A 14,395-nucleotide genomic window follows, 5' to 3' on the forward strand; every position below is an offset into this window, starting at 1 on the left:
ATAGCTGTTTTGAAACATTTATTCTGCTTATTAGTATAGTTTTACAATTATTTCTGTGTGAGGATCTATAGTGCTTGCTAGTTCTGTTTTCCTAATAAGAGGTGTATTGGTTTTTAGGACCTGATTTAATATTTGTAGTGTTGCCTTTTCATAGATAGGGTTGCTCCTGTTTGAGTGTATTCCATAATACAGGTGTAACTGTGTGCGGATTAGTTTATGTGCATTACTACAGATCCTGGGAGTATGTTAGGTCGGTTCTGTGTCTGTTACCGAGATGAGATATTTTGCTAGCATGTAAGCGTTTGTATCGGTCTTATTTGTTGTGTTTTCTCAGAGGACATGCATTGGTGGTAAACTGCTGTCTTTTCATAAGTAGGGCTATTGAGAACTGAGTTAATTATATTAGTCCGGCCCTCTAAAACCATCCCAATTTCTCATGCGGCCCCATGGGAAAATTAATTGCCCACCCCTGCATTATATTCTAAAAAATTATCAAGCTGAGTTAAAACCCACTTTTCCAATAGCTTTGTTACAGAACATAAATTCGACATATGATGAAAATTAAACAATAAATCAGAAGAGACTGCCAAGTCCTACATAGGTCTTACTATAGGTTTTCAACCATGATGGAACCTTACTATTTATTAAGGAGGAATTGATATTTTGCTGGTATATTTGATTCAAATTATTAATCTTATTTTTAATCATCGAAAAAGGGCATGGATCTAAACTATAGCCAGTAACTCTTACGTTTGATATCACTCTTAAGCTTTTCTAGGAAATAGATTTTTTGAAATGCAATCTAACCACCTCCTCATCTTCTCTTCAGTACTAGGTGTCATATTACCTCTTCAATTCATCTTTAACTTCTGCACTTTTACTAAGAAAAGCTGGGCAAGATCCTCACAAACAGGTTTTGTCTCACACCTACTCCTTGATTCAAAGCTATTTTAACAGTACTAAAAGGCTCCAAAGGCTTATTTAAAGAAATACTCATCAAAGCAGAATGCTCTCTTTTTAGTATTGCATAATAAAGATATATAAGATGGTAAATCATCATAATACTTTTTACTATCAGTTTTCATCTTTTGCCACGTTCAGCTTTTCTTAATTGTCTTCTGAGATCATTTTTAAACCAAAGGGCAGGCTTACTACTCAATTTTCTTTTGATAATTATTTTACGTACAACCTTATCATAAGTTTCTTTAAAAGACTTGTTCCGGCGGCTGTGCTGGACTCAAGACCAACCTGGTGAGCAGAGAACCCATCTCGCAGCGTTGCTGCTTTGTTTGAACGCTGCCATTTCCCGCGGACCCAGAGCTCCACCTCCGAGCCCCCTGACGTCAAAGGGGACGAGGGCCCATAAAATCGGCCTCAGAGGGGAATACAGTGCGGCTGTGCTGGACTCAAGACCAACCTGGTGAGCAGAGAACCCATCTCGCAGCATTGCTGCTTTGTTTGAACGCTGCCATTTCCCGCGGACCCAGAGCTCCACCTCCGAGCCCCCTGACATCAGAGAAAGGGGACGAGGGCCCATAAAATCGGCCTCAGAGGGGAATACAGTGCGGCTGTGCTGGACTCAAGACCAACCTGGTGAGCAGAGAACCCATCTCGCAGCGTTGCTGCTTTGTTTGAACGCTGCCATTTCCCGCGGACCCAGAGCTCCACCTCCGAGCCCCCTGACGTCAGAGAAAGGGGACGAGGGCCCATAAAATCGGCCTCAGAGCGGCGCCCTGTCGACGCCGGCGCGCCGCCAAGCCGCGCGCACACAAGGGGCGCACCGACTTGGTCTGGCTTAGTCCGGATTGGGACGGAGGTACGGAGGGGAAGGACTTGGAATCCATCACAGCTCGTCAGGAGGAGAAAGATAAGCTGGAAGGCAGTGAGTAAAACGTTTTAAAGTACTAACGTGTTAAGTATGCCTCCGAAAAGAAAGGGGAGGGTTCGGGTCCACCCCTCTGAACCAACCCCAATCCCGAATCAACGTTTGATTACAGCATATGCTCCTGCTTTTGAGACTGCAAATGAGGAGACTTCCCCCGCTGCGGTGGTAGAGGTGGGAGCTTTGTCACCGTCTGGGGATGTGACTCTGTCTCCTCCTGATCGCCCAATAATGGTGTCCCCCATTGACTCCCCCGCGTTAACCATCGACCAGAGAGCCGAAGGGGTTTTAGGTACAATGGTTGGAGTGGAGCACGGGAGTGAGTTTCCCAGCTTACCAGAATCTCCTGAAGGCGCTATGGGAGGAGTAGCAGTTGTTGCCCCCACAGCGAGTATGTTATCATCGACCCCTGAACAGGGGACAGGAGGAAGTAAGGGCAAGCTGGTGACGATGGGAGAAAAGCTGGCAGGAAAAACGGGTAAAATTACCCAGTATGTACCACCAATCAAGCCAGCGAATGTAACTTTGGACTCATTATGGGACTTAGTAGCGGGCTTGAGTAAAGCTCTATTTGAGACGAATGCAAATGTTGATAATGGTAGCAATAGAAGAAAAAACTGATAAAAATGATTCTAGATTAAATAAAATTGAAGCTGCTATTGAGAATAATTCCAGCATTCAATTAAAGTTAGTTAAAGATGTTACAATTGCTTCATGGCGAATTGAGTACCTGGAAAATTATTCCAAACATCTCAACCTTAGATTTATTAATTTTCCAAGAGTAGTGGGTCAAACAATTGACATGACGTTAAAAAAATATTTCCTTGAAAATTTAAAGTTTAATGAACAAGGATTACCTTGTGTCATAAAACACTATTTCCTAAAAACCCCACAAAAAATTAATATTCAAACTCAAAATCAGGCTGAGATTATGGAAAATTTAACTGGATATCTGGAGGATTCCTCAATGGAATTATGTGATAGAGCAACTCTTCTTGTTACCTTTTCAAATGTACGTGACATGGGTATTGTTATGAAAAATTTCTTTAAAAACATCGATACTCCATTTTATGGAGCAGGGGTGAGAATTTACCCGGACCTTGCGCGTTCAACGCAGCAAAGGAGAAGGGAATTTTTGAATTTAAGAGCACAGGTTAAGAGTTTAGGTTTTTCTTTTGTATTAAGATATCCTAGTAAATGCATAGTGAAGCGAAAGGAGGAATGTTTTGTATTCTTATATCCAGAGCAACTCAAGTCATTTGTTAATGCTAGGGTGATTTCTGTAATATCCCCTAGTGTACACTAAGAGGGATCTAGAAAATAGATAACAGTCTCTATAGAAACCAGCTGATTATTGTTAGATATTTGAAATACCTATATAAATTACTCCTAAAATTTATCTCCTCAATTTCTTATATTAAGATTAAGCCATGATAGTGATTGTTGTACATGTAAATGTATATAATTACAAATGGCTGTATCTTTTTTCCGTTGTAAGTTTTGTCTTACTAAAATATGTGAAAATCACAATAAAGATATAATTAAAAAAAAAAAAAAGACTTGTTCCACTCATCTGCTGCTTCTGAAGAATCAAAATGAACATTTTGCACCATAATCAACACAACATTTTATAAAGGATTCTGACTCAAACCTTCTTGTAATACATTTAAGAAAAAAACGCTGATCATCTCTTCCTGCTTTAATTTGAATAGCAGAAGCTGATGCTCAGACCAGAGAACTAAAACATTTTTAATCTGAGATATGTCCTTACTTTCCTTCACTTGTTCAGATACTAAAACTAAATCTAAAATACCTTCAGAATGATAAGTGGCTTCTTTAACAAGATGTTACCCTATGGCATCCATTTCTGATGTAAAATTCCTCACACTAGATGACTGCATATCCTCATAATGCAAATTAAAATAATCTAGCAGTAGCATGTGATATTGAAGTAGCAATAGGAGCATTGATAGCAGATACTTTCTGTCCAGATGGCGATAAATCAAACAAGAGGGCCACATATGAATCAGAATCAACATTCCTTCAACACAATCAGTATCAGTGGAATATAATTTTATCACTTCAAAATCTTTCTTAAAATCACTAAAACACCTCCTCCTTTCTTTCCCTCACTAGATACACACACAGCCCCAGATAAACATTATTTACCAAGGCAACATCCATCTCATTATGCCAAGACTTAGTGATGAACAGAATATACAAATAAAACACCAATAATAATTTGTACTTCCTTTTTTGTGCAGAACTTGCATTCAAGTATGCTGTAGATAAGTAGCCATTGAATGAAACACAATCATCAGAAGGGACTATCAAAGGTACACTAAACATCTTTGAAAGGTATAATCAAATTAAGGTCTAGATAGTAACCCATATCTTCTTTGTGCTATAACTACTGGTATAGGCTGAACATTTACATCAAACATCTAGCTCAGGGGTGACAAACTCCAGTCCTTGAGAGCCATGCAGAAGCTATTTCATGAATATGCATGAGACAGATTTTCATGCAGTGCCTCCATTGAATACAAATCTATCTCTTGCATATTTATTGTGGATATCCTGAAAACCTGATCTGTTTGTGTCTCTCCAGGACCAGAGTTGGCTACCCCTGATCTAGCCCAATAAAACCCTTCTCCTCTCTGCCCCGACCAAAAACAAAATCCACAATAGAATCCCATAGATAGAATCATCTAGCTTCACAGCCCAGCGGTGACCTGCCTACGGGCCTCGCCTCTTTTACTGTGCAGCAGCGATGATGACTGACATCATCTACTAGGGGTGAGACTCGCATCAAGGTCAGTTGCAGATTGGGGCGTCAGCGTGAGTTTGATGAAATCCACATCAGCAAAGCAGGTCCCAGACTTTAAAGTGCAGTATTATTTCTGGCCTACAGGCCTCACCTCATGCTGTGCAACAGCAATGCTTGCTGTTGTCACCCATTAGGGGCAAGAATTGCATCAGAGCCAGAGCTCAAGGGTTGTCTTTAATCGAAGGGAAATAAATAGTGGCAAGTTTTCTTAAAAAAAAAAAGTACTGGGTTGGGGCCCAGCAATGTCCTCCACTTTACTTTTTTTTTCCCAATGGGGAAAGGAAAACGAGGTAAAAAAAAAATCTTGGGTTGGTGACCTGGAAGAAAATCACCATTGGAAATAAACATAGAGGTTACATTTTAACATAATTGAAAACAGTTGAACTTTTGGATAGGCTGATATATATATATATACTCGGTCATCTACACCTCCTTTGGAGTGCTTTAAATCCTTTGGTGATTTAAAACATATTACTTTTATAATGTATTTTACAATGCTAGCCATAGGTGTCTGTGCTGTGGGTCTTTGAGCACCTCCAATACTGAGCAAACTCCTTCACGCTGTCCGGGGAAGGATAATTTGTATTGAGTTTAGCAAAGTTTTGAAAACTTGGCTCTCCTAGCTGTCCTCCTACAGTGCTGAATGAAAATCAAATAGACCATGCTATTACCAGGGCCCCCTGGTCCCCCTTGATGCTGCAGAAAGGGTACAAAATGTGCCCCTTTCCTCAGAGTTTGCAGATCCCCACAGAATCACCACGAGAGACCAGGGAGCCGGGTCCAGTGCAATGCAGAAGACGAAGGCTAACTTTGCTTCCCAACTGCTGCAAAAGCCCTTCCTCATCCCCTTCCTTGTGCATGGAGGAGGAGGAGAGTGGCAGCTTCTAGAGCTACATCCTTCTCTGCTGGCTGGGACACTGTACAGCCCTACGGGGGAAAGCTCAGTTGGGCCTAACCTGCTGCTGTTCTTTCTCTTCCTCCTCTGAGCAGCCTGACCAGTGGCAGCAGGGAGGGAAGAGGGAGCTATATTAGAGAGGCTGGAAGTGGGATGAGGCAAAGAGGAAATTGGGGAGAGGAGGGACTGGGAATAAGGGAACGTTGTGATGGGGGTTGTATGAAATGTGAAAGGCTGGAGGATAGGGAAAAGGGAGGGGAGTGTGAAATCGGAGTGGCTGGGAGGGATAGGGGAAAAGATGGGGATGTGTTATGTAATATGGAGACGAGGCTGGGGGATAAGGGAAGAAGAGATGGTGTGTGATTGGGAGGGTTGTGTGAAATGGGATGGACTTGAGATAGAAAGGTTTGGAAGGGTTAGAGGAAAGGGGCTGGAAGATGTGTGTGTAACAAGGGACTGGGGAATCCAGATTGATGTGAAAAAGAAGTTTGGGAAGAGTGAATGTGTGTGGGCCGGTGGGATGGGGACAAAAGAAGAACTGGCTGTCGAGAGGGAGTAGGAGGTGAGGAGAGAGAGAGAGAGAGGGTAGAGACTGGGGGTTTGGATGTGTGGGAGAGTGTGACGAGGTAGGGGGGACTCCTCTCTCCTCTCTTTCCAGATATCCCCCCTTCCTTCAAAATCTCAGGACCTCCTCCCCTCCTGCTCTCCTTCTTACACTCCCATCTGTCCCCTTCCCTTCCTTATCCTCCTGGATTCCCCCATCCTCTCTTCTCTCTGTGCCTCTATCCTCTTCCATCCATTATCCCTCTACCTGTCCTGCCTGAGATCTGTTCTTCATTTCCCTCCTCTGAGATCTCCTTTCCTTCTTCTAAGAAATCCTTTCTCCCCATTTCCAGATCCCTTTCCCTCCAGCCTCACTCACTAAGCTCCTTTTTCCTTTAACAAGAGCCAAATATATTAACTGAATACAGAAATGTTAGAAAATGGCTCTTTTTATGAGGTAAAAAAAATGTATATTTAATCATGCAACAAGCTTATGTAAATATGCTATATAATTCTGCTGAATTTTGAAAAATCTGCTACAGAATTTGCTAACTTGCCACAGAGTCTTGAAAACTCTGCTGTAGGGAACCATGGGAAAAGAATGAGGAGGCACAAATGGAAAATGTAAATTCAAAATAAGTTTGTCTTTGGAGATTTTATTTTTCATCATTTTTAATATTTCATAGAGGATGATTTCTTGGGATTGAATGTAGCAATCTGCTGACACCAGACCTAGAACATTACCATTAAGTTAAAGTCTTAGAATTTTTTTTTTTAATATGCTGAGACGACAGATATTGCAACTAAACAGATAAGAGGGAGAGCACAAGATGTAAAATCAATACTTAATTTAGGTATTTTTGCAAGATATTGTACAGAGTTTAATTAGGATCCTTATCAGCAGAAACGGTTATGTGATTTTTAGAAGGGGAAACTTTCTCTACGCTTTGCTTCCCTGTCTGCTTTTAGCAGCACAGCTCACCCACCACATTGAGAAAAGAAAGGAAGCTGGGATATAAAGTATCAATGACCACTGCCCCTCCCTTCACCCTCAACAAGTATTTATGTATGGAGGTGGCAATTTTAAAACTGGCCACTGTACTGAAAATTGCGTGAATACTAAGTTGTCTCTTTTAGTCCTGGATGATACCACTTAGCATCATCACGATTCTTTTGGTAATAATGGCTAGGTGCAGCTTGATCACTACCAGGCCAATGCAATATCGGCATGCCAATCCACCTCTCCGGGGTGCCCAATGCAAATGGGTGGCCTCGGTAAAAAGGAAGCGCTAGGGGAAATTGCGAGCCCCTAGCATCTCCTCTGCAGCAGACACCTAGGAGAGGTAGGTGTCAGCCAGTTAGGAAAACGGATGCTCAGTTTTAGATCATCCCTTTTCCTAACCTGACTGCCAGTGCCCTTTTTTATTTATTTACTTTTTTTTAAACGTTTTTAATTCCTCCGACTTAATATTGCCACAATGTTTGGGCTCACTTTTTGGGCTCCTCCAAAATTAATGCCTTCAGCTGGTGCCTCCGTCTGCAGCCATATTCAAGTCCTGCTTAAAGAGCCACCTCTTTGAGATTATTTTAAAATCCCAAACCTCTGATGCTGCATGATCTTGACCCTCTAACATGAAACATGTTTTACTGCTATATCTAAGCGCTTACTAGAAAATAGTTGACTGTGCACCTCAAGTAGATTATAGCCAGCATGCAGCAGGGACTGTCTCTATTTTATGTATCTGTATAGCACTGCATACATTTAATAGCACTGTAGAAATATTAAGCAGTAGTAATTTTCATAGATCCCCACACTTGGCAATTTTTTACATTGGAATTTTTTACATTGCTTGAACATCCATGATATTATTTAAAATTGGACTGGCGGCTTCCGTAAAGAAAATGGAAGCGGTTATAGCAGCTTCAATTTGAGAAGTTGGAGCGGCTTTCGGCCGAGAAGACCATCGGCTTAAATTTCTCAAGATAAGTTTTCGTTAGCCAATAAGACATTTGGTTGAAGTCATTAGAAATTCTTGCAACGTGGAAGTCGGGATACGAGAGGCTAATTGCCCCCTTTTGAACAGGTTACTGTCTGTATTCTGTCGGGTGGCACCATTGAATATCACTGCAGTTATTTTTGAGTAGAAGAACAGAAGCCGGCAGGCTCTAAACTCAAGTTAAAACATAAAAATTTTTTTCAATTACTGCAGTTGTTCAGTTACAACATTGGAAGCCCGTCAGGCTCTGATTGAGTTATAATATTGGAAATCAAGAGTTGTTTATCCGGAAGCCTATTAGGCTCTGATTGAGTTACAATATCAGAAATTAAGAGTCGTTTATTTGGACTAAGTTGGGTATGGTTATATCCACATTGTTAAAAGTTCTGAATTCAACTTTCATATTAATTCAGATTAAAATCACATCAAATTGAAAACATCATATTGGAAATAGAAATAATAGGATAGAGACAAGTGTCTTAAGAAAAAATTTATCCAATTTAGGAACTAGATTACATCATTAGTCCAATTTTAAATAATATCATTAAAGTCACAATTTTTTTTTTTTTTTAAATAAATTTTCAATAAATTCAGAACAAAATTGAGGTAGTAGACCAGTGATTGTACCAACTCGGCTTTGCAATCATTTAATCACTGTTTGTTAACAGAATGATTGAGCCGGTGCTGAGGTCTACTCCTTTTCATTAAAATTTCACAAAATTATATGGATGTTCAAGCAATGTAAAAAATTCCAAAAATTTTAAATAATTATTTTGTTTGAGATAGCAACTCCTGGAAGTAGGTAACTTTAGGGGTGCCCATATATTAATAACTAGGTGAATCTTGGTGTTTTGATATTATACTAGTTATATTCCCTTAATTCTGGTTTAATAATATTTTATGCACGTTTCCTCCAGGAACGTGTCCAAACCTCTTTTAACACCCCCCCCCCCCCCCCCCCCCCGCTAGTCACCTTGATCATGTCCCCTGACAAAAGATTCCAAAGCTTGACTGTCTGCTGAGTGAAAAAACTACTTTCTACAATTTCTTTTAAATCTGTTGATTGTTAGTTTCACCTGTCCCCTTGTTTTAGTATTATTTGAAAGGGTCCTTTATTTATTTTATCATGTCCCCTCTTAGTCATCTCTTTTCCAAGCTGAAGATCCCTAACCTTTCTAGCCTCTCTGCATAGGGGCACCGTTTCATTCCCTTTATCATTTTTGTTACCCTCCTCTTCTCCTTTTCTAGGTTGCTATGTGTTTTTTCAAGATGGGACAACAGAACTCCACCCGGTACTCAAACAAGCAGATTTTAAACGTCTGGCACGCATACGTTCCAGCCTTTACACCATGGCCAGGCCTTATGCGGGCCGGGCAAATTTTCCAAGAAGCCCGGGCACACGCATAAAGGCCCATACACGCTCAAGTGCCGGACCTCTTGGAAGGTGCAAGGCGGGTTGGGACAGCGCCATTCATCATTGTCCTGGAGCTTTATGCACTGACTGGCTGCCAGCGCGGGCAACTTACTTCAGATTTGGCCTGGAAAAATCATAGGAAAAAGGTAGGACTTAGGGGCTGGGGAGGAGAGGGGAAGGGGAAGGGAGGTTAGGGTAGGGAACTGGGAAAGGCCAGGATGCGACGCTGCGCAGAGATTGCATAATTCAACCCCCACCTTGTGTGCGTGGATTATAAAATCCGGTGTGCATGTGTGCGCGCGCCCCTGGACATGCTTGTGCTTCTTTAAAAATCTGCCCCAATGCAAAAGCAATATAATATTTTCGGTTTTATTCTCTATTCCTTTTTTGATTGTTTCTAACCTTTTATTTACTTTTTTGAGCCCTGCTGCAAATGATGTCATCTGCAGGACCCTCATTAGGTATCCACATGTTTAAAAATAGTTTTCCCAGCTTGTTGGAGCATGCAGTCTCAATCAAAATGATTTAATGGAAGACACAAGGTGTTCCAATTGGAGAGGTGTAAATATATAAAAGAAAGGACATGTGCCAAAAGTAAAATCCTTAAATCTCTCTTACAACTATTTTATGCCAATGGGATTCATTACACAGGGATGGCTGGAGGGTCCAGAATGCATAAATGAATTCTAGTCTTTGCATTAAGCTAAAGCTACTGCAAGTCAGGTACACTTTTTTTTTTTCTTCCAGACAGACTGAAATTTCATGGGCTCTGAATACACCATAAACTTACCTCTTCTGTAAATCACTAGAACAATCTCCAGGCAAGCAAAGGAAGGCCAAAATCTTGTTGTGCTGAAGCTCTTCTGTTTGCAATAGTTACATCTTTTTGTGTGTATAAAAATTAACTAGATCAACAGGTGGAGTGGAGTAGCCTAGTGGTTAGAGCAGCAGGCTTTCTAAGGTGCAGTTACGTTTCTCACACTAAGGGCTGTGCATTGACATTTGAGCCTTTTAACATATTTAGTTATACAAACATAAGTAAGGACACATTTTACATAATTCTACAGCTCCTTGCCTGTTTTTCATTTTGTGGCAATATTCACAATAGCTAAATAACACATGATTAAATGGCAAATAGCACAAGCAAAATTTTACAAATGAAATACTGCATGCTATTTACCGATTTAACAAGCGTTAATGCATTTGAGAACCTTGCTGCACTTTAGTACATCAATCCCCTTGTTTGGTGGTGGGGGAGAGTTATATTTAGGTGGAATCTATGATGGTAACTTTAAAATGAGTAAGCACCCATATATGCGCATATGTGGACGTGCGACCACATACACATATGTGGACATGTCGGCCACCCAAGTATGTACACATGTTATAAAATAAGCCTAGTATGTGAATTTGTGCTTCTAATTTTAAGCATTTACATGAGTATCTACTAATCATGCATTTTCCTTAAGAATTGTCGGCTTTTGCATGCACAGGTATGGTAATTTTATAACGTGTGCATGAAGGAAATGACCAATTTAACCAATTTAACCAGTTCATCAACAGTTTGTGCAGTTTATCTGTAGGTCATCAAGACCCCACTGGTTCTTTAGCCTGCAAACACCCCCCACACGCACACACACATGCACACAGTTTATCCAGACCCCCCATGCAAACTGTATTTGGCTATAAATTGTTATATTCAGATTTGCATCTGATAAATGGCAGAAGTAAATATACGCTGAATTCGAAGGATATAAAATCACAACTTACATGTGTATATGTTGTCCCTATCCCTGTTCCAGCTCTTTTTTTTTACCCCATCCTAAATATTCGTACATCAGTACTTACGTGCATATGTGCAAGGTTTATAAAATTGTCCTGGTACAAATAAGCTCTATATGTGCGTGCATCTCCAACATTTTGCATACCAGCATTTTTTAAAATCTATCCTTATGTAGAGTATTTAACCAGTTTCAGGGGCAAATCCGAAATTAAAAAATTCTTGAGAGAGAGACTTTAATGATAAAGAGCATTTCTTAAACCTGAAACTTTTGGGTCGCCTATAAGTTACTAGTCATGCATTCAATACCTTTCTGGTAATTGTCTCCTTAGTTGAAATCAGTTCTGTGTAGGCTCATCTCTTGCACAGGTGAACATCAGCTGCAAAGCTTATTTCTATTCTCTATGGAACCGAGGTTGGGCAACAATTGTTCCTGAGCTGTGTATTCATGTTTCAAGCATTGTAATGTGTAAAAATTATCAGTCTTTAAATTAAATAGATTTGATGGAGTTGCAGGGCAGACATGGTAAAAGGTTTCATCGTTATTTTGTTCTCATAGAGATCCATTTATATTTTAGAATGCGTGGCCTCCCAGTTATTCATCTTTCCACTGTTCTTCCTCCCCAACCCCATCCCAGTAGTTTACAACATTTGGGCCGATACAGAAAGAAGTGTGGGAGATCCAGCGAGCACCCGCTCTCCCAACGTGCGCACAAGCCAGTGTCCTGAGCGCGCGATTCAGTATCGGCCCGCATGTAAATGAGGGCCCGCGGTAAAAGAAGGTGCTAGGGACACTAACGTGTCCCTACTGCCTCCTTTTTGACAGAAGCGGCGGCTGTCAGAGGGTTTGACAGCCGACGCTCAATTTTACCGGCATCGGTTCTCGAACCCGCTGACAGCCACGGGTTTGGAAAACGGACGCCGGCAAAATTGGGCGTCCGTCTTCCAACCTGTGGGCCATGGGCAGATTTTTAAATTTTTTTTTATTTTTGGGGCCTCCAACTTAATATCGCTATGATATTAAGTCAGAGGGTGTACAGAAAAGCAGTTTTTTCTGCTTTTCTGTACACTTTCCTGGTGTCGGCCGAAATTAAAATGTGCAGCTTTCTGCACATTTTTCTTTCTGTATCGTGCGGGAATGACTAATAGGCCCATGCATTTGCGAGCGTTATTAGTTTCGGGGGTTGGCCACGTGTTTTCGACGCGCTAATAACCCTTACTGTATGCGTGGCCTCCCAGTTTTTACCCCTTACTGTATAAGGGGTAAAAATAGCATGTTGAAAACATGCGGCTAAACGCGGGCTAACAGTATCGGCCCGATTGTGCCGGTCTTTCAAATCCTTACTCCTGTCCTCATATAAGGCTGCTTGTCCTGTGAGCACTTTGTTTCAGCAAAGAAAAAAAATAAAACTCATCTGCATCTGCATGCTTTGAATGACTGCTTTAATGTCAGGTCTTTATGGGGGCAAAGATGATTTATGGTATCACAGTCATATTGCTTGAGTCGAAATGACAGTACTGAATGGAAAAAAACCCTGCAAACTCCTGGAGATTAAGGTGACGGCCCTCCTATATCTACACTGCTTAGACAATAAAACTCAATGATCTGGACACATATGAGGCGGGTAATGATTGCAGCAGAATGAAATGGTAGAGCTGAAAGCACAGCTATTTAATATTGCTAAGTCATTATCCTTCACAGTAGTGCATGACTAAATGAGAAGTATCTACTAGTGGGATACAAACTCTGAGTTTTTATATTTTGTTTTGTTTTTTTATTTCATTTAAACCAGGGCTTCCCAAACCTGTCCTGGGGACCCCACAGCCAGTCGGGTTTTCAGGATATCTACAATGAATATGCATGAGTTAAATGTGCATATACTGAAGATTTGCATGCATAGATATGTATGCAAATCTATCTCATGCTTATTCATTGTGGGTAACCTGAAAACCTGGCCTGTTTGTAGCTCTCGAGGACTGGAGTTGGCCACTCCTGCACTATAGGGACTGTTTAAATCAGAGCTTCCCAAACCTGTCCTGGGGACCCCACAGCCAGTCAGGTTTTCAGGATATCCACAATGAATATGAATGAGATACATTTGCATACAACGGGAACTCAGTATATGCACATACAATGGTGGTAATGCATGCAAATCTAGCTCATGCATATTCATTGTGGGTAACCTGAAAACCTGGCCTGTATGTGACTCTCGAGGATAGAAGTTGGCTAACCCTGCCATAGTAGATGGCTCTATTGCTGGACCAAAGCTCACAATCATAGTTCTGTGTCTCCAGCTGAAGGATAAGGGTAATTATCGTGGTGACAGAGGCCCCTAGCAGGTAGACTACTGCTTTTAAAAACATATTTGACTAGTGTAAGGTCCTGACAATCCTGAGGGTGGGTGGGAGGGAGAGAAAAGGATATTTCCTCTCCCAGGGAGCAGAGGAAAGTATGTGCACTGCTTCACGGCGTGTGATTACTTTTACCCACACAGAGGCTGGGCAATGTTCAGGAGTTCGTTTCACGGGTAAAAATCTGCTCACCCATGTGAATTGCCTTCTTTGTGCCCCTTGACAAAATCACTTTAATTGTATTTCTTATTCAAGTAAGGCACAATATTTGGTGGGATGCCTAGAATAGACCCTAAGAAAATGAAAGCAATCATTAAATCTATTAAAAAGGCAGCATAAATATGGTTTTTAGAGCATGATGTAGAGTGACCCACACACAAACATAGCAAATAATGTATAGAGAAAAAAGTGGTTTAACAGCTAACTTCTAATATATTTTCAATCTAATGTATTTTTAACAAGTGGCTTCATAGGGAATGAGTTGGTACTTGTGAGGCTTGTGTCTGGTATATTGGAGCAAAATCCAAACATACTACCCAAATTATTTTCTCGCTGTACCGGCTCATTTAAATAATATTAAAATAGATTTTAAGATGTTTATGTTGTGAAATAAATTTGCATAAAATCATAAACTTTATCACAAAAATAAACTTAATTGTGCTCTCTGAGGTGTAGTCATTTTTGCGGAAAATTATGGAGTTGTGT

Source organism: Rhinatrema bivittatum, chromosome 13 (genome assembly GCF_901001135.1).
Source record: "Rhinatrema bivittatum chromosome 13, aRhiBiv1.1, whole genome shotgun sequence".
NCBI lineage: Eukaryota > Metazoa > Chordata > Amphibia > Gymnophiona > Rhinatrematidae > Rhinatrema > Rhinatrema bivittatum.